The 26,933-nt window shown below is 41.4% G+C and overlaps 1 protein-coding gene across 2 annotated transcripts in view; it reads right to left on the reverse strand.

The window, feature by feature from the left end:
* Window positions 1–12,596, reverse strand: part of PTPDC1 (protein tyrosine phosphatase domain containing 1) — a 47,572-nt gene extending 34,976 nt beyond the window's left edge. The window contains exons 1-2 of one of the 2 annotated variants that reach the window (XM_032799619.2): window positions 12,514–12,596; window positions 11,517–11,597 (exon numbers count right to left, since the gene is read on the reverse strand). The gene's annotated coding sequence lies outside the window, so the exon portion shown is untranslated. The remainder of the gene's footprint in view (window positions 1–11,516; window positions 11,598–12,513) is intronic. The other variant, XM_032799620.2, reaches the window with a different exon arrangement.
* Between the last annotated feature and the right edge of the window lie 14,337 nt (window positions 12,597–26,933).

Raw genomic sequence — 26,933 nt, forward strand, 5'->3', positions numbered from 1 at the left:
AGTCAAATTCTGCCAAGCCTACATACAAGACAGCAGAACACTGCGTAGGTGTCGCAGCCCTGGGTATTAATTGAAGGTGGGCATAAATTAAATAGCAAGAAATTTCATGCTAAACTGATGGACAGGTCTAACAATTGATTTAATTAGTATTATTTAATTCACTATCAGAGTTCTTCAGTAAATGCTAGCACGATAGTTTACAGACCTTATTTTAAACTACCTTGAACAGGCTGGCAGCCAATAATTACTACTGGGAATTATAAAGGAACAGGGTAGAAGTGAATCCATTAACTGTTCTACAAACAAAACTGGTGACTCAGATATTATTAATCTTGCATCTCATGTTTAGTAAGACTATTCTTTTTCTAATTTACATGGTGAACTACATACAGAAGAGTGAATTGGATTGTCATTATAGCTTGGAATGCTATACACAATTGAATTTTAATATAACTATGCTCACAAGTGCACACGCTTTAAAATTGGACTTTAGCAATGTCAAATGAATATAAAGTTCTGTCCTTTGCAAATTTCAAACACTCAGAACCGGAGAGAGTTAGCTTCTCATTTTAAATTAGTTTTAACAAGCAATTTCAATATTTTCAGTTTAACGCCTTACCTGTTATGCAGAAAAAAGATTGGGTGACTGTTGATCCCTTCATTACTGCAGATTTGACAAAGCACAAATACTGTGTTGTATGAAAATACCCATTTATAGAAATGAATCCTAAATGTTGTTGCAGTTTTTACTAGAATTAATTGGATTTGTAAGGGTAATGTGGGAGGAGCCAATAAGAATCAATTTTTTTCCCCTAAGACTACATGTGCAATACCTAAGGGACTATGCAGATAATCATTCCATAAACTGCTTTCTGTGTCTGGTTTAGATTTTAAAGGGATTGAGGCAAACAGGCTACATTAAACCTGATATTTTAATAAGAGAATCCTTTTCCTCTTCCTTTTGTTCATCTCGCTCCCACTACTGTCCAGCAAAACCTGTTTGTCATTTCTGGTAGGTATTTATAAGATGTGCTTGTTAACCACTGAAGCACACAGAGCTGGCAATGTAGAGATAATTTCAGATGAAGTTACATTAAACGAGGACTCTGTAATAAATCAATTTTGAAACACAATTAATAATGTCATGCTCAAATCTTTGGTATCTCATCTGTTCTTTTAATATTTTCTTTCTTATTTTAACATAGGAGCCTAGCATATAACTAATGTAGGTATAGCTAGTGTAAATTAATGGGATTAAATATTATATGTTTACAACAACATGAAAAAACAAGTGCTTCTGAAGACAGTATACCTAATCAAAGCAGGAAGAGCCTAACTATATGGATTCGGGGGGGGGGGGGGGGGGGGTGAGTGAATCAGCAAACAACTAACGAATATACAGTATGGGAAATATTTTGCTCTATTTTACAAAGTTCATTTCAACCACTGAACATTAGTTGACAATACAAAAGGTTTCCACTGATACTCGCAGCTCTTATTAAAAAGCTGGCAATGCAAGTAACAGTTGTTGAAAGTTCACCATAACATGGCACCCCTTTCTGCCCCCTCCTCTTTACTTAAAAACACAGTAGCCTATTTTCACACAAGCTTCTTGGAGATAGGGAGATCTGCTTTATTTACGCAAGCAAAGTGATCCGGATACAAATGTTCTAAGGGTTAAGCCTACAACCCAATTAAGCTTGGAAAATAGTGTGTCAACTAAGGACCTGTCTTCATTTGGCCAGAGGAGACACTGAGTTGGTAACAGAGCTAAATTGTTAGGTTTGTTTTTAGAAACATTCTTCTGATCAGATTTAACTGTTTATGATGGCTAACATCCGTGGAATTAGTAAAATTCAGAGATGAAAAAAATTCAGCTGCTCCTATATGCAAAGCTTCATATAAGGAGAGCGATAGGGCCAAACTTTAAATTGCAGATGCTATTTTTCACAGATGTTATTTTTGCAAACACAAAAACTGATGTGTACACAAACTGAATTTGCATTCAAGTTATGTTTTTTCATGGCTAATTACAATATCCAATTTGTACAAATCCAAGCACAACTGTGCAAAAAGCCCAGCCATGAAAATAAAAATTTGGTCATGGAAAGTTGCATCCACAATTTAGAGGCCCCATTGAGGTCGCTTAAAAAATATATCCCATTGTTATTCACAAGTTTGCTTTTTCTTCTTTAGATTTTCCAGTTAAATATTATTTTCTTAAAAAATGATATGGTAAAAATATTACTGTTTACAAAAATGATTGGTTTGATAGTATAGTCCTTGGAGAAAGTGAAGTAAGGAAAAGGTTACATGACAATTAAAACCACCCTCTGTGAAAAGTAAGTTTGGTGCACTCCATTATGTTATCAGACCAAACAACTTTGACTCACAAATGTTTCATTTGTTAATTACAGAGGGAGAAAAGAAATCCATTAAATCCACTGTTTCCACCCCTCAGGGATTTTGTGTCTCATGAAGAAACTATAATTTTGTATGTCCAGTCAATTTTTTTATTTTAGAAATATCAATGGCAAATATTCACTGCCCGAGTAAGCAATAGATATTTACCAGGAGGGAAAAAGTTATTTTAATTGTATTTTTTAAGCCTCTTGGCTATGTCATTGCAATTCCTTTCCCTTTTGTAGCTGAAAAATATTAAGTGAAATGATCCATAACTCAAAAATACATGTCAATGTTTTTAACCATACAGCAAATTGTTGCTATCACTTTCGATATTGTACCTAAAATTTATGCAGACAAAAGAAGACTGAAGTATATTAACACACTACGAGGGATGCCCTAATCATACTTGTAATTTATTTGTAACTGACAGATTCTGGAGGACATATAATTTCATTCTGCTCCCTTGTAATGTTCCCTGTAATTAACATGCATATTAAAATATATTTTTAGGACTGAAGGTGCTATAGACAGTAGTGACAAATCAGATGATAGAATAAATTGCTGAGAGGCAAAATCATAAGGCCTTTAACTAAGGAAGTTAATAGTGCTCATTTTCATATTTTCTACGTTCTATAATACAGTTAAAGAGTAAACTCTAATTCCTTAAAAAACTATTTGAAGAGGCTCATTATTTCGAACTTTAAGGTCAGAAACTTGGTAAGTTAACTGAGATGCCATATATATAAAAAATAAAAATAGTATTAACTATTTGAGTGGCAAAATTGTGTTTGTGGCTCTTTCAAATGTGTGATTAATTCTAGCTACAAAACAGTTTCTAAAAATTAAAAGTTGTAGATAGTTAATATATAAGAACCAAGTTCTTTTGTTGTTTAGAAATCTGACCAGATCAGATTTTTACACTTCAAAAATAATCGCTTTAGAAAGTATTAATAACATGTCCCCTTGCTCTTTTAGTATGTCACTTTGAGATTCATTTTCTAGAAATACTGAGCACCTCCAGTTCCCATTGACTTCAGGTGGAACTGTGGGAGCTCAGCACATCTGAAAAATCAGTCTCTATGGGTCCTATCCTGCAAACACTTAACCATGTAAGAAACTTAATTTACTTGAGTGGTCCCTTAGGAGTCAATGAAGCTATTTAGGTAAGTAAAATTATTCATGTACTTAAGTGTTTACAAGATGGGGACCCTCGCTGTAACTAACAAGACTGTCACTACTTCATGGATCCAAATTTGCCAGGTTCTGAGCATCCTCAGTCACCCGTCTGACTTCACTGGGAATTGAAGGTGCTAAGCAGGATTAGGCTTGAAAACAGTAAAAACTGAAGACACACAAATAACACTACCAGCTCTTGTTTTAAGTACACATGGTTCACAATTGTTGCAGAAGTGGCTCCACACATGACTGTTTGACACCTGCTAGTATAGTATGCATGTCAGATATTTCAAATCTCAGCACCCACAACCTTGGTAAATAAATTACATATCTTTATGGAGTGTTTTGTGGGTGGGGGAAACGATGGAAGTTAAGCTGATTTTTTTAGTTGAATATAGAAGAAACAGAATAAGTAGTTGAGATTTTTTTAAAATTGAATTTAAGGCAAAGATAGGTAATTTCTAAACATTCAGATGAGCTTCTTAGTGAGAACTGATGCATTTTGGAAACTTTGACATTTTAATATTTAAATGACAGCTAATGAGCACTTCAATAATTACTTTTCCTAATGATAACATAACTTAGTGCTGGCTGCCTGTTGATTTCCAAGTACGGTTCAAGAGTTGGCGGTCTGGAGCCCAGTTGAGAGCTTGCCCTTTTGCTCTGTCCACTTGCAAAAGTTATGACCTACTAGATTGCTCTAGCACTTCCTAAATTTGTATTCCTCAGTACTAAAGGTAGGTTACTAGAACCATCTGCCCTAGTAACCTGCCAGAGTTTAACTAGCTCCATGGTTCAATGTCATGCCTATTTGTTCAAACCAATTATTACTTCATTTCTATTTTCATTAGGGCTACAAGGTTTTGAGCCAGCTGAGGAGTTATTTTTTGGGTTTGCTGTTATTTGCTGTTTTCAAAGAATTAATGCACAGCCACAGGCAAATGAATTATCGTAATACTCCTGAAGCCTTTAGAACTCAGCAGTTACTATTTAAACAAACAAAAAAAGAATCCTAAGCACTTTGGAAAATTCTACCAAACTATCCCATACATGCAGCCACATTAACAGGCTTTTTAGGTAAGTAGAACAGGACCTGGTCACTAGATGTCTGGCAACTAGTGTGACTAGAACTGTCTATGCTGTCTTAGGGCTGCATTACAGAAGGCTTAACATTCACCTTTCCATGACCCCCAGACAACTAATTTATCTCATTAGACCAATGGAAAACTGCAAGTTTAAAAATTCTGACTACAGTTAATACCACAGTTAACGCACTTCCATAATACAATTAAACAGGCAGAATCAAAGCTTCAAACTGTCCTGAAAATGCAAATATACACTACGGTAAGGAGAACTGAACAAATATGAATGTCTGATTTATTTTAAATGTCTTGTTGTCTCCATTATATTCCTGGCATGTATAAGATATGTATCCCTCACAGTTTCTAGGTGTCACTCTGATCAAATAATATAACTCATTGAAAATAAATCTATTTTTGGTGCCATACTGTGGTACTTACAGGATCTTTTAAGTTATCTTGTGTTAAAGCATAAGATACGACACACTGCACTGGAACTGCACCGCATTTAATATTATGTTCTCACATTGTACCTTTATTTAAGAATGTCAAAATGCTTTATAAGAGGGAGAAAGTCAAAGAGAGAGGATTAAGGGACACTGGGAACTTAAAATTATCATGCATTATAAACACACACGTTATCTATTACTAACACTAAAGATCCAATCTACTTATCAGTTTAGATTTGAGATTTTCAAAGCTAATATTAATTTTCATGGGAGTTGTGTGTCTAAATCTCCGAGTCAGCTTTGGAAATTTAATCTATGCTCTTTATTTACATTTTGCTTCTCTCTGTTTGGGCAATGAAAAGCAATGAAGCCAGCTTTGCTTTCAGCTTCCTAATGTTGAGATGTTTAGCAGTATTGGTTTATAAACAAGTGTTTTTATTATTATTTCAAATATTGGGGAAACATTTTTATTTGTTTTAGGATTTATAAAAGCTTGTTTACAGCTTCTAATTTTGGATCCAGTTTATGTTGGCACAGCAAGCCACGGGCAGAGTCAGGACTCAGGAAAGAGAACCCAGCTTGGACTCTCAGTCCTGTACTCTAACACACACACACACAACACACAATAAAATGCAGTTGTAAGCTAAAAACATGCAACCAAAGGCCATGCCAACCACTCCGTCTGAAATGTATTATTCCACTCAGAAATTGCATGTATTCTTAGTGATAACGGATAAATGTATAATCTGAAACAATACAAATACAGTTTCAAGTTTTCTATCAAGTACAATCTTTTTTTAAAGATTCTCCCTGTCCCTCTACAGACAGTCCTATCTTCCCATATTCCCTCCTCTTGTTTCTCCTTTCCTTCACTATTAATTAAAGCTGTCACCAAAGGGGAAGTTGTAAATATGAGATGGTGTAGCACAATAGCAAGAAGATTTAAATTCAAAGGATATTTCTAAAGATGGAGAGTTGTACTGAGTGACTACATAATGAGTATACAATGGTTTAAACTTGTGATTGGTAAGGGTGACTAAACTAGTCTTGTAAGAGAAACACCTTCTAGGAAATCTGTTCTTAGCTATGAGGACTCAACCACAAAGAAAGTCGCAACTAAAACCTCCCCATTTAATCAAAAATTCAGTCTCTGTACCAGGTCCTGGGATGGGGACGGGAGGAAGAGATACTTCCCTCCTCCACCTGCACCCATTGCAGTTCCACACTCTTCCCTCAACCCTGCACCACAGTCACCGTGCCCTAGAACTGAGTACAGTGCAAGAGGAGTCCCATTTTGGATATGTCTACATTATGCTTTTTTTCAGCAGAGTATAGTATACATATCTCTGTAGCCCCCTAGGACAGGTATAAACAGCAGTGTTGAATCTGAAGCACAGCTCAGGTGAGTACTGACTCCAGCAGCAGGGAAAGGCTGTGGCAGTGGGGAAACAGGCTCAGCCTTTCCCCATTGCATCCCCTCTGTCAGAGCCTTTCACTTACATGTAGCTACACAATGCAATGAAGATGCAGCTTGCTTTTCACTGCAGCATGTAGCTGCTAATGATGTGTAGTGTAGACATAGCCTTTGAAAGCCAGGAACTTCAACATTTTAATCCTTGCACTGACATTAACTGAGTCCGTGGCCTTGGGCAAATCAGCTGACCTCTCTGCCTCAATTTCCCCCATCCCTAAAAGGGGGTAATAATATTTAAGTGACAGGAATACTTTACGATTAATTACAACACTGACTTCCTAGGTCTGTGTTTGGCAACTTGAAATTTCTAAAACATTTAGCATTTAACTGTCCCTCACTTAGATCACAACTCTGCCATCTGACACTTACGTAATCAACTCAGAGAGCACGTAGACATTAGAGTACAATAGCTACTGTCTTAGCAGCAGCAACAACACATTCAGTGTGATAGTACAAATATTATAATCGCTCAAGTATTCTTGAAATAAACTTCGGAGATTTTTCCAATAAAAAGTTCCAAAATTTTCATTTGATGTTGTTTAGAAGAGATATGTTTTATATGTGGTTCAAGATATATTATGAAAAAATGGAAGAAATCAAACTCAGTGAAAATGTCTGTTGTGAAAAATGCATTGCTTTTATTCTATTTTCAATTATACTTATTTCAACACTGTAATAAATGGGCTCTGTTCTTCTGTTACAATCCATAATCTTGTCCTGAATGTCTCAGTTCTCAGACTCATAGCAAGTTAACTTATTAGGCAGAAAAGCTGGTCAGCCTGCAAAAGCCTTTAATTTTTAATTTTTCGATAATAAGCATGTGTTGTGCGGGCTGCCTCTCAGTATCTATCTGATTTATGTGAGGCTAATCCCCAGAACATACTTTCAGCCTGAGGTATCTCAACAGCATAGTGGTGGATGAGGACTGTGACTAGGGACTCAGGTTAATACTAACAAATTTTCAAGTTCATGGATAGCCAAAAAAGGATTCATGATAGGTAAAAGATTAGGAACCCCCACTATAGAGCCTTAGCTGGACTGAAAGTACCATCACAAAGACCTGGGTTGGAGATTTGCTGACGAGTAACGGCTGGAAGAGGGGGAGACTCAAACATCTGTAAGTAATGGAGAACTGAATGGGTTTCTTATTTCTGTATCTAGAATTTTAGATTTAAGATTGTATCTGCTAAACCGTTTTGGATATATCCCTAGGGACCTAAATTAAAGCTGTCTTCTTGAGCTGTTCTATTAGTCAAAACACTTTGTGCTGTGGGCTCTGACACACTGCTCTTGACCCCGCCTCTCACCCTCATGTCATGATTTGCAAGAGAAGCCTCAGAAGACAGCCTTACAGCTATCTTCCACAACACCTACACCAGGGGAATCCTCCCCCCATCCTCCAACCAGATACAAGGCTTTTAGAGCCCCATTATGCCACTCCGACCTTTTGTACCTGGCCAGAAAGAGTTTAATGATCTGCAAGCATCATTCTCATACACTCAAACAAAGGATCAAAGTATTAAGAGGACACAACGTGATTTGGTCCCCCTTCAAAACATACTACACTAATGAGGCACAGAAAAAATATTAGGGGAATTTCTGTCCTTGAAGCAGGTTCCCCCCCGCCCCCCGCTTTAAGACTGAGTACTGCCAGGAGGTATAAAAACCAGGAAAAATCTTCCAAATGTTCATTAGCATACTTAGAGATATAAAACAATTAAAAAGATACAAATGCAGTGCATCTTATCTTCAACTTTTAATTGATGTGCTTCTTCCTTAGATCACGCATAATCTAATTTGTTTTTTTCTTAGTGAGTCACAATTCCTTGTGTAGGAGTTCCTGTACTCTGCAGTGTCACCTACTATGAAAGCAAACCTAAACATAATACATACATACATAAATAGACACACACTTTACATTGTATAAGTGCAAGGACTGTCTTCCTCTATTTGGAAAGTGACTAGTATGTGGTGGGTGTCTGGACTCACAGACTTATATAAATGTATACAATAGGGGAAAATCCTTTTTGGTGGTACACATTGCATATTTCTGCTACCTGTTCTTCTTCTTATCTCCTACAGGAAATGAGTGCAGAATATACAATAGACATCTACAATTTGGCTCCACAATCAGGATTTTTGCCAATGACAAAGTAATTGATCTCAAACAAAGGGTGGTGATTGGCCATACTTTTAGAAGCGAAGGACTTGAAATCACTAAATTTTTGGTAAAGTAAGAGAGAAACAGCCTGGTATCTTTGTAATTCTGTGGCCACTCTACTTGAAACAAAGAAACGTTATTACTTTTACTGAGTGGAGAACCCATGTATTATGCTATAAATCAAGAAAGCTCCAAAGTATGTGTTTCAGGTTACATTCTCATTCAGCTGGCAATAACTGAATTGGTTATGGCATGAGATGTTTAAGTTATATCTCTGCAGTCCTGTCCACCAAAGTTAATTTGCACAGGGTTTAGTTGCCCAATTAACTTTCCGTTGAATTTATATGTTAATTGCCTAGTAAAATCCCCTTCCTTCCTTCCATTTTAAAAATATATATAAATGTGTATCATATGTGGCCTCCAATGTACACTTGGTCTCAATCCAGCATGAGAAGTGACATCCTGGGAATACTATTTATCTCACGAGTTTACAAATCTCAATTTTATTAGCAAACCTATTCTGCAATTGCATGAATTTTAATATTCTGATTTACAAAATGCCATAAACATCACAATTTTTTTAACGTTACGTGAATGGTTTAAAGAAGTGTGATTACAATCCTAGGCAGTTAAATCAACTGAGCACTACGCATTTCTCATCCCACTTTCTGGACCTACTTACTGATGTCTATCACCAACTGAGTCATCTCTCTCTAAACAGATGTTAGCAGTTCAGCATACTATATATAGCTTAGAGGACAAACAAGCCTGTGAACCAATAACCTGATGGCTTAGTGTCCAGTTTTTAGCTGGCACAAAGTAAACAAGTTCAACTACATTTTCTTGCCTCATTGTATTACTATAGGTTAGAATGTGTTATACAGAAATATTTTTAGATCTGTAAAGAATCAAACAGCTAATATTAAAAACTTAAAAATTTATTCACTATCAAAAAAGTTTAACAGTTTCATGTATTACACATGCCCCTAAATTCCCCTGCCAAGGTTTTGTGGTTTTACAATTACAGATTCCAGTCTTTACAGTACTTCTCACTTCTTTTTCTGTAGCAAAAAAGAAAGACAGAAAATTGACTAGAAGCATAACTGTGCAGCTGAATGCACACACTGAAAAAATCCTTTATCTTTTAGTTGTAATAGCATGAAGTGTTACTTGTATCAATTGTCAGTAAAACATTTTCAGACAGGAGTGACATTTGAATTGAAAGTGTCTTTTTAAAAGAAAATCATTTTGCTTTTTCCACTGTTCATGGCATTATACTAATCTTCGGCAACGTTCCTCATCCATAAACCCCCAGACTATACTCCCATCTGAAAAATGATCCTGCACACCATTCACAAGTCTTTAATTTCTACATATCCCACTAAACTCCACCTTCCCAACACCCATGGAATTTATTCTACTGTCAAACTGTAGAGCTTTTAGTCATGATCAAGCCTTCATTATTTGTAGCCTTCACCATATTTTGCGATTATATAAAGTCACCAATACAGTATAATAAACCAGTTTCACAATTGTTAGACATTGCACTAAAACAGATGTTAAGAAATATTATCCAAGTAGTTTTATGCTGCCAACCAAGAAAGCCAATTATAGGAAAGGACGAACTAGTTAATTATATCTTAAATTGACAGTGCCTGACCCTGAAGACTCAAGTATTATCTCTCATTTACTTTTCCCATGCTGTCTAACACACAGAGCCACCATATAGGTTTTACAGAAACTCTTGATGCAAAAACTGGATGGAGAAAATTGCTTCAAAATAAAGAGCAACTGCAGACACTTGGCTTACTTCACACGTATTACTTTGGGATTAATTACTCCACAGACTTGGTGCCCAATTTCACTGACTGAGGTGCAGGCCTCTTGAAAACAGATGGTTCCTTCTAAGAAATAATAATCAAGGGAGCTGTTCAAAAGAAAAACAATTACTCTACATCATAAACATGCAAGCTAATCACTCTGTTATTTATTTGTTCATCCAATAAATGAAGTGTTAAGATCAGCCTATTGGCAAAAACAGAAACAGAGTCTAACAACTACTATTAGGAGTGAGTTAAAATGAAAAGAAAAACGTGTTGGCATATTCTTCATCTCAAATTCAACTGAGGAAGGGACTAAAGGTTGTTTCTCTAAAAAGAGTTGGGTAAAATAAGTATTGGTTAACTCTAGGAACTAACTGCCAAGAGAAGGAATGAAAATGTCAGATTTTGAAGAGGACAGCCTGTTTCAATTTAAAGTACAGATATAGACTGAAAAGTGATCATATAAAAGTGGTGCTGCCTTATCCAAGAGATCTGCTCAGTGTGTGTCTAATTCACTACAGCATTGTGTGTGCTAACTTGAATGACAAACAAATGTTTGTGTTCCTATTAAACCCCAGAGAGCCAGCCAGTACTCTATGGCCCTCAGGAGAATAAGCAGGATCCTACTATGACTCTTGCTTCATCAACAAAATTGTCAGCCACTTTCAGAAAAGTCAGCTGAAAAATGGTTATTCCTGGTAATGAGTTGCCAGCCACAAAGTAGAGTTTGTTTTTAGAAGCCCAGGTGGAATTAACAGTGCTAGAAGTCAAAATAAATCTTTTAACATAGCCATTGAGTACATTTGCTCTTGATGTCACTGAAATAAACATAGAGCTGCACAACGGCACATCTAAAGTCACTTTCCTGGGTGTAACTGCTCTTTAATGCTTTTTGCTGGTGCTGAATACCCTTCACTAACCAAAATGCTCTTGAACCCATCTCCTTACCTCAGCTATGAAGAGCAAAGCCCAGCAGCTTCCCTAGGAAGTGGACTATCAAGCACATTCTTCTTGCTGATCTCTGCCTTCCTGGGCACAGAACAAAACCTCAAATTACACTTATACACACATAGGCACACATTTAGGATGTTTAAAACTAGACTGTCCAAAGCAGTCAAAGTTTAATTAGATGAGCCATCTGTCACTTCTGTGAATCCTTAAATCTAGAAATGGGGAAAAAAATCTATTATATTGCCTTCTACTACTAGACTTTCCACAGCTTGGCCCAATAAAGCAACTGATCAATGACTGGCTACTTTATCAGACTCCATCTATGTGAGTGCGTGTGCGTGAGTGTGCACACAAGTCCATGCGCTCATACACCATGCCTAGGCAGGCAAGTATGTACGTGCGTGCACCTGTGCGCTTGTTTGATTCCAACCCCCACAAACTGTCAGGGCAGGCTGAGGGGCTGATGGACTAACTGGGTGAATCCTTCCCACTGCCTGTCTGAAGAGGGACAACCCCCCGCCCAGGGAGGCGGATGTACAGGGAATGATTTGACAAGTCAGGCTTGAGGTAAGTACCCTGCCTGCCAGGCTGGGCTCCTAGCACCAGGAGAAGGCACATGGCTTGGCCCTGGCTTTTTATCACCAAACCCTTTGGATGCCCTGCGCACCCACAGCACCCCTGTGTACACACCTCCCTGCCCACACAGGCTGGGGCTTCCCTGGGCATAAGGACACCCTGCCCCTGCCCAGCCTGGGGCAGGGAGGGGGGGCTAGTTCTGCCGGCTGAGCGCTGGCCGGGGGCGGGGAGCAGCCACAAGATGCTGCCCCCGCTGCCGGGGAGCTGGACCTACAAGCCTGGGGGGGCTGGCGCTAGGCCTGGGATGAGGGGAGCCGCGGGGGGCGGGGTTAGAGAGGGGAGGGGCTGGGCCAGCTGCGGGGGGGCTGGATCCCGATGGCGGCCAACGGGGAGGGGGCGGCGAGGGCGACAGACCCACCTTGCTGCTGCTCCGCTGCGAGGTGGGTCCGGACAGCCCGGCTTGGGGCTGGGCAGGGGGCGCGGCCCCGCCTTCGGGCCGTGTGGGGGTGGGCCGATAGCCGGCCGGAGGCGGGGAATGCGCATGCGCCAAACAGGGACACCTGCGTTTGGGACTAGTGAGATACCGCGGGGCTGGGCTGGGGGTGACGAGGCGGTGATGGACGCGGGGGGGAGTGGTGGAGGATGGGGGGCAGGCGGGACTGGGGTGACGGGGAGGAAGTGGTGGTGGAGGATGGGGGTAGGCAGGACTGCGGTGAAGGGGGGAAGCGGTGGTGGAGGATGGGGGCAGGCAGGACTGGGGTGAAGGGGCGGAAGCAGTGGTGGAGGATGGGGGTAGGCAGGACTGCGGTGAAGGGGTGGAACTTGGCGAGCAGACAGCACTGGGGTGAAGGGGGAAGCAGTGGTGAAGCATGGAGCAGCCGGGACTGGGTTGAAGGGGCAGAGCGGTGGTTGGAGGTATTGGATGCAGGCGGGAACTGGGGATGAGGCAGAAGCTGTTGGGGAGGATGGAGGCAGGCGGACTGGGTATTGAAGGTGGCAGAGCTGTGTGGAGGATGGGAGGCAGGCGGGACTGGGGTGAGGGGCAGAAGCTGTGGGTGGAGTGATGGGGGCAGACGGGACTAGGGGAGAGGAAAGCGCTCGGTGAGGATGGGGGCAGGGTGGGGACTGGGGTACGGGGAGGATAGTGATGGTGGGAGGATGGGGGGGCAGGTGGGACTGGGGTGAAGGGAGGAAGCGGTGGTTGGTGGAGGATGGGGGGCAGGCAGGACTGCGGTGAAGGGGTGGAGCTTGGCGAGCAGACAGCACTGGGGTGAAGGGGAGAAGCGGTGGTGGAGGATGGGGGGCAGGTGGGACTAGAGTGAAGGGGCGGAAGCAGTGGTGGAGGATGGGGGTAGGCAGGACTGGGGTGAAGGGGTAGAGCTTGGCGAGCAGACAGCACTGGGGTGAAGGGGGAAGCAGTGGTGGAGCATGGGGGGCAGGCGGGACTGGGGTGAAGGGGCAGAAGCGGTGGTGGAGGATGGGGGGCAGATGGGACTGGGGTGAAGGTGTGGATACAGGGGTCAAGGATGGGGGCAGGACTGGCACCATGGGTTTTTCTACATCCAAAGGCAAGAGAACCAGAGTTTTCCCTGCCACACTGGATTGCTCGCTGTTCTGAACTTCCCATTTAATCGAAAAGTAACATTATTCACATAAGGGTTATTCCTACATCCTGCACTTCACTGCCGGGGCCAGTTTGCACAAGATTTATGTTTGCAGTCCACTCGCTTTCTCCCACACTGTCTATAACAAAAGAAGATGTGGTAGCCAGAATTTTTTGATGTATTCACACACCATCCACAAACATACCATTTTTGCATAAAATACTGCCCCAATGACAGGTAGTTCTATTAATTACTCTGAAAATGTATTGATTTACCCAACAGTTTCTGTTTGTTTCTTTTGCTTTAATTGTTGCCCTACAGCCTTTATACTTTCAATCAGAATGATTTTGAAGGTGGTTATTCATTCATAGACTCTAGGACTGGAAGGGACCTCGAGAGGTCATTGAGTCCACCTAGCTTTCATAGAATACGTTTTTAAGAGTAGATCTCAGAAGTCTTTCATAATATTTATCCTTACAACACCCCTGTGAGACAGGGAAGTAATATTGTCCCCATTTTTAATATATGGACAACTGGGGCATACAGAGGCTAAGGGACTTGCTCAAGGTCATATAGGAAGTCTGTGGTGAAGTAGGGAATTGAACTTGGTTAGTGCCTTAACTATAGACTGTCTTTCTTCTCTTATACATATTATGTGTCACAGCATGGAGAATCTCAATTAACTATAGAGATAAAAATACAATCAAATGAATAACTTCAGCTCTATGGAACTATTTCAGTCTGTAGCATCTTGAGCTGTAGCCAGTCACATTTGAGTCTTGCAGTCCAATTGTCTTCCCATTATACTTAATGAGAATTTTCAGATTGGCTCCAGTAAGGGCAGGATAAGGATCTGAGGGCCTCAGGTGCATTATTAAATATTCACAAGCAAGCACAACTTGGCTGAAACATACAGAGTGAGAAAATCCCTGTGAGTCTCCCTCAATTTACTAATATGATTAATGCACAGAGCAGGCAGGTTTTCAAGTTGGACACCAATGGGAGGGTGTGTTTTTTAGTGGCGGCCCTTGAGGTTTTTGCATAAGAGAGTTATGGCAGCTGAGGAAGAGAGCAAAGAGTGTTCTCAGCCAAGCTGTTCCCCATTCCTTACCTTGTCTACCACCTTACGTTCATAGGAGGATTGGTTTGAGGATTTGTTCAGAGTGGGAGCTTCCTGGGAGTTTTTGCAGTGCAGAAGAGGGCAGTGTAGCAACATAGCAATTGGGGATGAAGGAGTGATCCCAGGTATGTATAGGTCCCCACTGGCTAGTGCAGTGATGGGCAACTTGCAGTCCACATGCGGCCCATCAGGGTAAGCTGATTGCAGGCCGCGAGACATTTTGCGGACGTTGACTGCGGGCATGGTGCCCCACAGCTCCTAGTGGCTATGGTTCGCCATTCCGGGCCATTGGGAGCTAGGAAGCGGCGGACTGCAGGGATGTGCTGGCCGCCGCTTCCCACAGCCTCCTGTTGGCCAGGAATGGCAAACTGCGGCCACTGGGAGCTGTGGGGGGCTGTGCCTGCAGATAGTCAATGTCAGCAAAATGTCTTGTGGCCTGCAATCAGCTTACCCTGATGGGCTGCATGTGGGCCACAGGTTGGCCACCACTGGGCTAGTGGCTGCTTCAGGTGAGCAGAGTGCAGAGTTACACAAATTGTGACAAAACTTTATTTTAATAAAAGGGACACCAGGATATGGCCTGAAAACAGGGACACTGCAGATTTATTTCCGGGGATGCATGGTTACCCTATCAATGCCTGCTGTCAACCAGAAGAAACCTACAGTAACTCTTTGCTTAACGTTGTAGTTATGTTCCTGAAAAATGTGACTTTAAGCAAAACGATGTTAAGTGAATCCAATTTCCCCATGGGAAGGTTATGTTCCAGGGAAATTTTTTTCACCAGACAAAAAACTTTTATTTTTATATAAAATAAAACTATATATATATAGTTTTTTGTCTGGTGTGTGTGTGTGTGTATATACACACACATACACACACAGTATAAGTTTTAAACAAACAATTTAATACTGTGCACAGCAATAATGATTGTGAAGCTTGGTTGAGGTGGTGAAGTCAGAGCATGGAAGAAGGTGGGATATTTCCCAGGGAATGCCCTACTGTTAAATGATGAACTAGCATTTAGCTGAGCCCTTAAGAGTTAGCACATTGTTGTTAATATAGCCTCATACTGTACAAGACAGCACGAATGGAGGGAGGGGTGACAGCACGGCAGACATAGATGCACACCCTGTGAGCGAGAGATGCGCATTGCCCCTTTAAGTACACTGACACCGCTGTAAGTATATTGCCTTTTTAAGTAGAACAGGAAGTTGAGACAGCAGCTGTGGCCAGCAAGCTCCCTCCAGCCTAAGACTTGTTGTGACCCCCCCCCACCTTGCTTTATATGGAAAAGGGGGGAGGGGGACACCCTGACATTAGCCTCTGTCTTCCCCCCATACAGCAAGCAGGAGGCTGCTGGGAGCAGCTCCAAGGCAGAGGGCAGGAGCTTCACATAGTGGGGGAGACAGCTGAACTGTGGGCAATTGATAGCCTGCTGGGCAGCTGCTGCACAGGTCACTTAAGGTTGCGAGGAGCTAATAGTTGGGCTGCTGGTCAGGTCCACCCTGCTCCAAGCCCCCATCAGCTAGCTGCAATGGGGGCTGCTCTTCTTGCAAGCAGTGGACAAAGCAGGCGGCTGCCAACAATATTATAAGGGAGTGTTGTACAACTTTAAATGAGCATGTTCCCTAGTTGATCAGCAACCTAACAAGCTTAACTGGGAAGACTTTAAGTGAGGAGTTACTGTATAAGGGAAAACAAAGAGGCTCATGAATTCTGTTGTGTCTCACAATCAGCAGTATAGATTTTTTTCTACATTTATTTATCTCCCATCTGAAAAAGGCTTATCTAGTCTCCAAACTGGAACTAATACTTCTGAGGGAATTCTGCACTACTGCGTGCGCGCACAATTAATGGGCTGTGCATATTTTTAATTTTGTGGGGAGAAAAAAGCGTGTGGAAATGTTGCTGCAATTCTGCCTTCTTCCCACCAGAGGGCGCTGTGGCACAAGAACAGCCGCAGCTCCCAGCAGACACTAACTTACGCAGTTCCACCTTTTTCCCACCAGGGGGCGCAGTGGTGAATGCAGAAGTGGCTCTAGGTATTTTGCTGCCCCCAGTACTGCAGGCAGGCTGCCTTCCCTGACTTACCAGCAGGAGGTCCCCAGTCCCGCGGATTCAGTGGCACGCCTGAGGGAGGTCCGCCAAAGCTGTGGGACAAGCGGATCCTCCACAGGCATGCCGCCAAAAGCAACCTGACTGCCGCCCTCCCAGCAACCAGCAGAGCGCCCCCCCCCCCCCGCAGCTTGCCGCCCCAGGCATGCACTTGGCGTGCCGGTGCTTGGAGCCGCCCCTGGGGGCATGGCTTGATGGGGCCACAGAGACAGATGGGGAGGGGATAGGGCCATAGAGGGATGGGAGAATGGGTGTCTGAGTAAGGGTGGAGGGACACATGGCTAGTGGGTGCAAAGACACATGGGGGTGCAGGAACATATGGGGATGGGGCAGATGTGCCTGACAAAGGGAGAGGCTGAGGGTCTGCATCGGGGAAACACCCTAACAATCCCTTCCTGCCCCCCAAAAAACCTGTTCCATGCTTTCCCCCAACAACCCTGTAAGTTCACACCCAGGCTCCTTCCCAGCAATTTACTTCCCTCTCCCTTAGCTCCTCCATTACCCCTGACTCCCCCAACCTTTTGCACTGCTTCTAAGGGGTGCAGGAAATATGGTTCTGTATTTTAGTTTAAATGAATTATTAGTCAGAGTTTTGTATTAATATGCCTAAGAGGGAATCTATTTGTCAAAAAACATTTTCTGAATCTTTTTTGTTGTCTGTATTATTCCAGACATACTTGCTAACAGGCATTTTGAAATAAATGACCAAAAATAATTGAAACTGGTGTGATTATATTATTTTGAAAAAATAAAATATGCAGAATTTTAAAATATTATGCACAGAATTTTTAATTTTTTGGTGCAGAATTCCCCCAGGAGTAAACTAAGAAAGAGGAGGGGCTTGTCAAATGTTCTGTTTAAGATAGTTCAAATTGAAAACTACTGGTGTATGCACAAGTGACAAGTGGCATCATCGAACTTCATGAGTTATGGTTTGATTCTGGACCAATGATTGGTCAGTTTGGATTAAAAAATGTTATGCGATAATAAAATAATGGGGTTTAAGTGGCAGGCTGGGGAGGAGGCTGGATAATCCCATGGTACTGCTGCAAAGAGTTTACAGCCTTGCCAGTTGAGCTCTACTCAGGGGCCCTGATTTTGAATTTATTTTTTATATCTATCTTTCGCTTAAAAATATGGAGTGAGAGCAGCAGTGAAGAAAATTTACCAAGGCAATTTTAGTTAGGGTTTTTAACATCACTATAGGTAAGTAATTTTTAATATATTATTACCCTTCAGATGGACCTCTTAAACACTTCAAAAGACAGAGCTTCACTCAGTTCAATAATTTACTCCTACAGCTAATGATGAACACTGTGCATATTTAGTATTCTGAAAGACTTCCACTTCAGCTCTTCTGAACGCTGTTATTCTGTAAAATCTACATGTCAAGAAATTTCACTGAAATTGAGGATTTTTGCTCTAAAATTAACTACATTATAATGCAGGAAAACTGGTGTTTAGGGCTCAATCCTACAAAGCACTGAGAACCCTGCACTAGTTCCAGCAAACAGTTTAACATACATGCTTAGCTTTAAGCTTGTGAGTAGTGCTATTAACTTCAGTGTAGTGCTCACATGCTTAAATGTTTTGCTGGATGAAGGCCAGAATACTCAGCACCTTGCAGAATTGAGCTGTCAGCAAGAATGCTGTGACGTGTAGATTTCATAATTCATTTCTTACCTTATATTTATTTCTTATGGCATAATGACTTGAAGAAATTAAACTTCCTGTAGGCTGCCAAGCAGAATTTGGGTCATGTAATCAGTTTCCTGAATGTCTGACCCTCTTGTAGCCAATACTTTTTTTTAAATGAAAGCTCTGATCTTTTGAGGTGCTGAAAACTCTGAGGGACAGGACCTAAAAACATCAGCTAGTCCTAAATGTGCTTATTCACATGCTCTTACAAGTTGCACTTTTATGAATCGTTTATTCCCTGTTTGAAACCAACAGCTGAGATGTTCTCAGAGCAAATCAATGCATGCTGTTCAGTGGGAATTGAGAGTGCTCAACAGCTGGCAGCTGGAAGTCTTATCAGACAAACTGATATCACCATCAGTCACTGGTTTAATACAAATAAAATGAACATTTTCTAGAGGCTTTCTCTGATTCATAAAGTGTTTTGTAATAGGATATTGTCACAGAATCACATCTCACCTTTTGAAAATAAACATCCGGATTTTGCCTCTATCCTTAGGGAAGAGATAATTATTCTATGCCAATATTCTAGTCAGCTGACAGTATCTCTTTGTCATAAAATGGACAAGATATAAAGAGACATCTGCATGACCTCCCTCATTTTTACATGTCCATGAGGATAAAGTAACAGGAAAGAATCTCTAGGATTTCCACCTTCCTCTCACCCGCAGCCTGCTATTTAAATTATTGTAATTTATTTTTTAAATCACTACTGTCCTTGGAATCTTGAAACATCTAGTATCTGCTTGAACTGCCTCCTCTTAGCTTTCCATTGAACTGTTGCATCTACATTCTGATGACTTGCAAGTTGATGTGGTCTGGCCCAAAGGTGCACTCGGCTTAAACACTGGAATTTAAAACAAATGTCAGCAAAAATATTCTTTATATTGTATTCACAAGTGATCTTAAATCAAAAGTCCCCTGATATATGAAATTACAGTGGGTTCCAGATCCTTATTGGGAGGGGCAGTTTTGATTTGTTTATGGAGCGACAGATGGGATATTGAGAACATAAGGTGCTTTCTTTTATGATAGTTGGAAATGATGTTGTATCATGAGTAGGGCTGTTGATTAATCGCAGTTAACTCACCTGATTAACTCAAAAAAATTAATCGTGATTTAAAAAATTAATTGTGATTAATCACAGTTTTAATCGTGCTGTTAAACAATAGAATACCAATTGAAATTTATTAAATATTTTGGATGATTTTCTACATTTTCATATATATTATATTCTGTGTTGTAATTGAAATAAGTGTATATTATTATGGATTACAAATATTTGCACTGTAAAATGATAAAATAAATAGTATTTTTCAATTCACCTCATACAAGTATAGTAGTGTAATCTCTGTATCGTGAAAGTGCAACTTACAAATGTAGACTTTTTTTGTTACATAATTGCACTCAAAAATAAAACAATGTAAAACTTCAGAGCCTACAAGTCCACTCAGTCCTACTTCTTGTTCAACCAGTTGCTAAGACAAACAAGTGTGTTTACATTTACAGGAAATAATGCTGCCCTCTTCTTATTTACAGTGTCACCAGAAAGTGAGAACAGGCATTTGCATGGAACTTTTGTAGCTGGCATTGCAAGGTATTTACATGTCAGATATGCTAAACATTCATATGTCTCTTCATGCTTCAGTCACCATTCCAGAGGACACACTTCCATGCTAATGACACTCGTTAAAAAAATAATGAGTTAATAAAATTTGTGAATGAACTCCTTGGGGGAGAATTGTATATCTCCTGCTCTGTGATTTTACTTGCATTCTGCCATAGATATTTCATGTTATAGCAGTCCTGGATGATGAGCCAGCATATGTTGTTCACTTTAAGAACACTTTCACTGCAGATTTCACAAAATGCAAAGAAGATACCAATGTGAGATTTCTAAAGATAGCTACAGCACTCGACCCAAGGTTTTAGAATCTGAAGTGCCTTCCAAAATCTGAGAGGGACGAGGTGTGGAGCATGCTTTCAGAAGTCTTAAAAGAGCAACATTCCAATGTGGAAACTACAGAACCCAAACCACCAAAAAAGAAAATCAACCTTCTGCTGGTGGCATCTGACTCAGATAATGAAAATGAACATGCGTCGGTCCGCATTGCTTTGGATTGTTATACAGCATAACCTGTCATCAGCATGGATGCATGTCCCCTGGAATGGTCGCTGAAGCATTATCTCCTGCAAACGTAAACAAACTTGTTTGTCTGAATGATTGACTGAACAAGAAGTAGGACTGAGTGGACTTGTAAGTGCTGAGGTTTTACATTGTTTTGTTTTTGAATGCAGTTATATAACCAAAAAAATCTACATTTGTAAGTTGCACTTTCACGATAAAGAAATTACACTACAATACTTGTATTCAGTAAATTGAAAAATACTATTTCTTTTGTTTTTTTTACAGTGCAAATACTTCCAACCAAAAATATAAACTGAGCACTATATACTTTGTATTCTGTGTTGTAATTGAAATTAATATATTTGAAAATGTAGAAAACATCCATTCTATTATTGTTTAACAGTGTGATTAATTATGATTAATTTTTTTAATCGCTTGACAACCTTAATTGGGAGGTAGGGTTAACCCTGCTAACCTCCAGATCTATCTAGGACTGAAATGAGTTTATGTTCCCTGTTCAGTTCCCAGGGGAGATGTGCAAAAATAATGAAAAGCACCATTACAGTTAGCACTAATTGATCGTAAAGAGGCCAAGGACTACATAGGAGATGCTGCTCGCATTCCAGAAGAGAGCCTTCCAGATCAGGACTCCTCCATTGGCAGAAACAAATGAAGTGGCTTGGCAAATGGGGTAAAGAGGTGTTCTACATAGAAGGAGAGGAGAAAGTGTTTGTGGAAATGCCTCTGAGTAGAGTGAGAACAGAGTCCTGAGGGACTGTAACAGAAGGAGGAATGGCACAGAGGAAGAGCCACCAAAAGAAATGCTGACAGAGTCTTAGAAATGTAAGAGGAGAACAGGAGAAGAAGAGGTCACAGCAGGCAAGGGAAGACAGGATATCAAGGAGAAGAGAATTATCCATAGTATTGAAGTCAGAAAAAACTCAAGGAAGATGAGACTGGAGTGTTGGCTTTGAAATATAGGCAGGAAAACGTCATCTGATATTTTGGTGAGAGCCGTTTCATTGGAATATAGAGGGTAAAAATAGGAGGGATCCAGGAGTGAGTTTGAGTTCAGAATAGGTGAAGTTCTGAGAGATAGAATCACAGACCCTTTAATATTGTGGGGCCAAACTCAAATCTGATATTGGTGGATGCAACTCCATTGAAATTACACCTGCTTACATCAAGTCTGAATTTGGCCCTCCGTAATTTGGATTTTGACATATACGTGATTGGAAATTGTCTTAGATCAACATATGCCACCTTGTGGTAAATGAATATGATGCACATTTTCTTTCAAATATATTTTTAAAACACTTTTATTCTAGATGATGTAAATTGTATTCTGGTCTTGCTGGGGGACGCAGAATAGACACATGGGTCCCTTCTATAGCTCCTGCATAGTTTGGAGCCCCAACTGTTCAAATTCCTTGGTGAGCTCTGGAACCTCAGTCATACACTTCTGCAATACCCAGTGCATTGTCCTGCAAACCTTCATCACTTACACAAGGGCTGAATTTGATCCAAAGTGCCTTGTGTAGGATATTCTGGAAGCCAAACATTTCTGCAAAACAGATTTTTGTTTTGAGATTTGGAGGCACTAGCAATTTAATAAAGTGTTCTGTTGCAGTTTTAGCAAAGAACAGCACAGTGCTTTTCGGCGAATGGCTCTGACATTTTGACCCAAGATTTAAAAAAATATGTTGGGAGCATTTTGGAACATGACTCTGATTCCACTCTCAGATCTGCAGTTGGCATCACAGGGCAGCTAAAACCACATTTTTAAAAAAAAATCTGCTTCTAAGTATATGAGTGTTTTAATACACAGCAATGCATGCTGCTCATGTTAGATTACAATCTGTTTAATAAATTATTTATAATTGCGGTGGAGTACTTAAGGCACCATGCTGGGCCTTGAGATTTGGGTTTTTGTCCTGGGCCTATGGCACGTCACTTAAATTCTCTGTGCCTGATTCGCATTTACACCTAGGCTCCTTAACACCACTTTGGCATGTAATGGGGTCTTAAATTAGAATAAAGTTCTCTGCCACAGATTCCCCATTTACAAAATAATACCTAACTCTTTGTAAGTGTCTTTGAGATCTTCTGAAGGAAGGCACTATAGACATGCAAAGTAAGGAACTGACTCACTGAACCGTATCGATTTATGAATTTTTTTATTTTACCTTTTTCGGATTGAAGAGAATGGAAGTTTTTGACAATCTAAAATATTTAGAAAATAATGAAAAATTATGCAACTGATGTAATAAATGATTGAAAACCCTGCATATCACTTCCATGACATTGCCTATAATAACTAAACACTACAGTATAAAGCATGAAGGATTGCTCAGTCACCAAATGTTTTCCGCTGCTCCCCGCCCCCACCCCAAGCACTGGGTTTGCAGTTCTTTATTCTATGCTCTTTTTCTTAAGTTCTGTTTTCCCGCTGAGGAGAGCTGTATCTGTGTTCTTTCCCAGAGTGAATACAATCCTTGCAGAGATGTTCTTGCTTCTCAACAGAGGCCTTTCATTTACATTGTTTATCCAGGCCCATCACACATTCTACAATATCTGTCCTGTTTGTAACAAATCTCAGCATTACAGGAGGGGAACAAAAGAAGGGGGATAGTGGGAAGATGTAGCAAAACTGTGCCAACAGCAAGACAAAAATAATTGAGAGAGGCTGCTATGAAGATGATGAATATATTCAGTAGAACAGGAGTACTTGTGGCATCTTATATTCAATAGAATGCCCTATTGCAATTATTAGAGTTTAGAGGCCAGATCCTAAGCTAATTTTATTTGAATTTAGGTCAATGATGTTACCAGGACCTCCTAAAGGATTCAGGAGGCCTGGGGCAAAGAAGCGGAGCTGCGATGCTTGTACTCACCCGGGGGCATTCCAGGTCTTTGGCGGCATTTCGGTGGCAGGGGGCCCTTCAGTCGCTCTGCATCTTTGGCAGAACTGAAGGGCCCCCCGCCGCTGAAATGCCGCTTAAGACCCGGACCGCTGCTGGGCCAGGGCTCGCTGGGCCCCTGTGGGGCCTGGGGCAAATTGCTCCACTTGCCCCCCCTCTGGGTGGCCCTGGGTGTTACTGTTTATACAAGCTGAGTTTCTAGCCCTAGAACATATCCCTCAATCCGGGTTCCCATCTCTCCTTTTATCTCCCTCCAGGCGAGACAAATGGCACCTACTGTATGCTGATGTAAGCAAAGTCAGGATGAGCTCTACCCTGACATCTGGTGGTGAATTATGGTGAGTGTGGAAAAGAATTTCAGAGGCTGATCATGTTTGCATAGCCCACCCCGCCTAGCATAGCCCACGGCAGCCTAAAATGGTTACTTTCACAGCTGTGGGATCCCCAATTTCTTTGTTATTGGGGCAGGAAGAATAAAGTGTTGTCATCCTGATTATGTAAATGAGGAACTATGAAACTGTTTTATGAGAGTCTCACCATAAACTAAGTAACACTTGCTAGACAAGGGACATGGGTTCTAAAACCCAGTGAATTGAGAGAGAGGCTGGGGACCTGGACCTGGACCTGGACCTGGACCTGGACCTGGACCAGAAGCACCTCCTCCTCCTCCTCGTCTCTCCACTGTTGAATATCAGAGCTGATTTTTGATTCCCTTAAGAATCTAGTTACAGGTTACTGAGCTGAACTCACTTTGGGCTAGTGGTGCACCAGCACTGGGGCTCCCCTACTATGAGCTGAAATCACTAAGCTGAGTGCTGTGCTAACTAGTGGGAGAGCCTGAAGCTATATTCTGGAGCAGAGCAGTTTGTGGGGACAGTTGGAGTGCCCACAGAGCGAGTGGAGCCAAGCAGTTTGTGGGGATGGCTGGAGCGGATCACGGGATGGCTGGTGAGGCAGAGCAGCTGGCAGAGCGGAGCAGTTTGTGGGACAGTTGGAGCAGCCCACAGAGCGAGCAGAGCCAAGCAGTTTGTGGGGACAGCTGGAGTGGATCACGGGACAGCTGGTGGAAGAGAGCAGCTGGCAGAGCGGAGCAGTTTGTGGGACGGTTGGAGCGGCCCAGAGAGCAAGTGGAGCCAAGCAGTTTGCGGGGACAGCTGGAAGAGCAGAGTGGCTGGTAGAGTGGAGCAGTTTGTGGTGAAGGCTGAAGCAGAACCCCATGGAGAGGCAGGGCAGTTGGCCCCGGACCATGTAAGCTGCCCCTTTCTACCCAGGCTGGGTGGGGGGAAAACCCTGCAGATAGACTCTTGAACTTTGGGGCTGCACTGACCTGGGACAGAGACTTTTGGGACTGTGAGTGATCTTTGGGTTGCTGAACTCTAGGGACATTTGGGGTATTGGACTTTGGAGTCTTGGGGTGATTTGGGGGTTGCTGGACTCAAAATCCCAGGGAAACGGACATGGCCCAATTTCCTGGGTGGGTCTTTGCTCATGGTTTGGTCTATGAACTCTAGTTGAGGTGTTTTCCCAATTTAATGCTATGTTGTTTATCTCATGTTATTAAACATTTTCTGCTACACTGAGACTCTGTGCTTGCGAGAGGGGAAGTATTGCCTCTTCGAGGCGCCCGGGGTGTGTGTAAGATTTTCCCAGGTCACTGGGTGGGGGCTCAAGCTGGTTTTGTATTACACTGTAAGGAAGGGACCCCTATGTATTGAACCCGGCCCTTGCTGCTATCAATTTGGCCTGGCAGAAGGGTTACACTATTAAATTACTTAACCCTCTCTCTTATCATGCTATCATCCTTTTTCTCCTATTGATTTTTTTCAGCCAAACTTACTGCTTTAAGTTATTGATTTGATTTGATTTATTTTCAGTACTGTGTATTGAATTTCCCTCCTACACACATTTTATGTTGCACGTTGTAGAGTTATCAGTCACTTTTCATTTCAGGACAGCCAAAACAGTGGTTTGGCCTTTGCAATCAATAAACAATAATAAGCATGATGCACTGTGTCCTCCTGATCAGGTGAAGAGATGTGCAAAACTAGATGGCCATCACAGAAATATGGATGTTCCCTGTGCTCTAACTTTAAGAAAAACACTTCTAGGAACATCTTTCATGAAAGGACCAAAAGCACTTTTAAAACTTTAATTATGTCTCAACCCATCAGGTAGGTATCATCCCTGTTTAACAAATGGAGAAATGAAGGGGCAGAGACCCAGATTTTAAAAAGTGATTAGAGATTTGGGGTGCCTTTGTTTTTTTGAGTGTCTGCATCTTAAAGGACATCGGTTTTCAGAAAGCAGAGAGCATTAAAATCACCTCTGAAAATCCTGGCGAGAGAATTCAAGTTTCATGCTTAATGTCATAGCAAGTCAACGGAAGAGCAGGGAATCGAACACATTGGTCTTGAGAACTTGGCTCAGCCTCACTGGCACTTAGCCACCTGAATCCCATTGATTTCAGTGGAAGTCAGGAGCCTAAATACCTCTGAGGATCTGGGCCCTTGTCCACTGCTTTTCCACAATACTCATTCTTCATTTGGAAAAGCATGTTACTCTAAAGTGATGCTACCCAAGTTTGTATACCTTAAATGTGAACTACCACAATTGGTTCAAATATCTGTTTGCAAAGCCCACACTGTATGTAAATAGGTTTAACTGTTTAAAACAAATGCTTCTGTGCTTTTTTTAAAGAAAGAAGCCTGCAGCACACGTGCTTGAGAACAGCCCTCCAGTAGCAAACCAGTGTGACTCACAATGAAGAAAAACAAATTTTCATGATATTTCAATTTTAAGCTTCCAAGGAGTAATCTAAACCACAGCCTCTAGCCAATCTACCCTAAACCCTGGCCAGAAAGAAATATATCCCAATGTGAGAAAATATTGTAGTTCATATTGTAGGCCTCTTCTGGAGTACTGTGCCCACTTTCGGGCACCACACTACAAGAATGATGTGGAAAAATTGGAAAGAGTCCAGCGGAGGGCAACAAAAACTGGGATGTTAGTCTGCAGAAGAGAAGAATGAGGGGGGATTGCTAGCTGTTTCAACCTACCATGAAAGGGGTTCAAGAGGATGGATCTAGATTGTTGTCAGTGGTACCTGATGACAGAACAAGGAGTAATGGTCTCAAGTTGCAGTGGGGGAGGTTTAGGTTGAATATTAGGAAAAAAAATTTCACTCAGAGAGTGGTGAAGCACTGGAATGGGTTACCTAGGGAGATGGTGGAATCTCCTCCCTTAGAAGTTTT

The sequence above is a fragment of the Chelonoidis abingdonii genome, chromosome 17 (assembly GCF_003597395.2).
Source record: "Chelonoidis abingdonii isolate Lonesome George chromosome 17, CheloAbing_2.0, whole genome shotgun sequence".
NCBI lineage: Eukaryota > Metazoa > Chordata > Testudines > Testudinidae > Chelonoidis > Chelonoidis abingdonii.